Raw genomic sequence first — 1,893 nt, forward strand, 5'->3', positions numbered from 1 at the left:
TCATTAACTGAATAGAATCAGCGAGTATTGGAAAACTGATTATCGCTATGGCCTAAATTTTTTTTTTAGATTAAAGTCATATAACACGTGTTTGTTACTGCTCAGAGCTTTACACTTCCCTGAAAACATCAATGTCGACGTCTCTGATAAAATATATAAAATTCGATCAATTTTACAGTATTTTAATGACAGGATAGAGCATGTACATTCCACGGGAAATAATCTCTCTGTGGGCGAATCTAAGGTCCTATGGATGAACAGATTACGAATCAGGCAATAAAAAAAAATAAGAAACACAAACATGGTTTCAAATTTAACGTCCTGGCAGAACCTAATGGTTTTGTGCAAATTATGAGGGGATTGACGACAAAGAAATAGGAGGAAAGAGACACTCTGCAAAAGTTGTAAACAGTCTAATAGCAGGGAAACGAAATACTGGTCAAAGCCTGTATATGGACGATTAACATAGTATACCCTATGGCAGAATAGCTCTTCAGTAACAAAACCTAGTGTACTGGGCACACTCAAACACAACAGGTAGGGCAACCCTCAAGAAGTGACAAAAGGGGAGCTAAAGAGGGAAGAATCAGTCTTAATGTACAAAGGAAGGAATCTGCATTACAAAATAATGGGACAACGGAGATGTGCTGTGCATATCTTCGGAATGCACGGGAGATGTGGTGGAGGAGAGGAACAGGAGCAGTGTCCTCACGAGGAAACCGCAACTTATTGTTGAATGGAATAAGTATATGAAAGTGGTAGGCCGGCAGAACCAACTGCTTTTCTATTATCGAACATGTCACAAAACTCTCGGATGGCACAGGAAATTAGAATTACATATTTTTCAAGGGATGATCATCAATTCGCAATTATTATATAAGTACAGAGGAAATGTCAAGCCAATGAATCTGTTGGACTTCCGTCTGTTTGTAATCGAAAGATTGGTCGGAAGCTCCAAACCTGTACCAGTTCCAAAACCTTCCAGAGCCCTTATCAAAGAAGCAAAAGGGAAAACTATCCGAAGGCGGTGTAAACTCTGCTGGGACAAAGGAAAAGTTAAAGTTTCCACGTTATTTTATTCTCTACTTTGCCCGATAGAACCCGGAGTATGTGTCGTCCCATTCTTTCGACCTCTTGTGATTATTGACTCATAACATTTGTATAAGCTAATTGCAATAAAGTTTACAAATATAAATATGTTAGATTTGTCCAAAAATCCTACTTACTATCATAAATATTTACACTATCATGTATTCATTAATAATTTAATAAAACAAAGTCTAGCATTAGTTTAGCCATAGTAGCAGTTTAGACATAGCATTACTATTAGATTAGAAATATCTTAATAGCCGTTTTCTAAAAATATACCAATGTGTATTTTGTGTTTATCCTCACTTATTGAATAAAAGTACATTGTTATTCGTAATCCTAAACATATTTCGAATACATCCACCCCCTCCCAACAAAAGGAATAAATAAAATAAAATACAACTATCTAAACACCTATTGAGATGCCTGACGTTGCTGAGCCACCGTGGGCGTACGGCGGTGAAAGGAAATCGGCACTACAACAGTACTGACCTTTTCGGAAGATTTTTTCTCTTAGTAACACTTCATTGTTTAATGTGTCAGTAAAATAAAAATGACTATAAACAAAATTGGCGTCCAAGGTATTTCACCCCAGTATGGAGGGCAGTGAACATGCGCCGACCGACCTTCCGACGGACATATTGGACGTTTGTAAGCGTTTTGACCGACCGGCCGACAAACTTTTCTTGTCGGGTTGTCAGGCCAGTAGGACTACCCGACAGCCGACACCCTACCACCCCCACCCCCGCCCCACCACTCTACCCAACAAATAGTGTCGTGTGTTGCGCTGTCGTGCCAACCGCC

Source organism: Schistocerca nitens, chromosome 2, assembly GCF_023898315.1.
Source record: "Schistocerca nitens isolate TAMUIC-IGC-003100 chromosome 2, iqSchNite1.1, whole genome shotgun sequence".
In the NCBI taxonomy this organism is placed as follows: Eukaryota; Metazoa; Arthropoda; class Insecta; order Orthoptera; family Acrididae; genus Schistocerca; species Schistocerca nitens.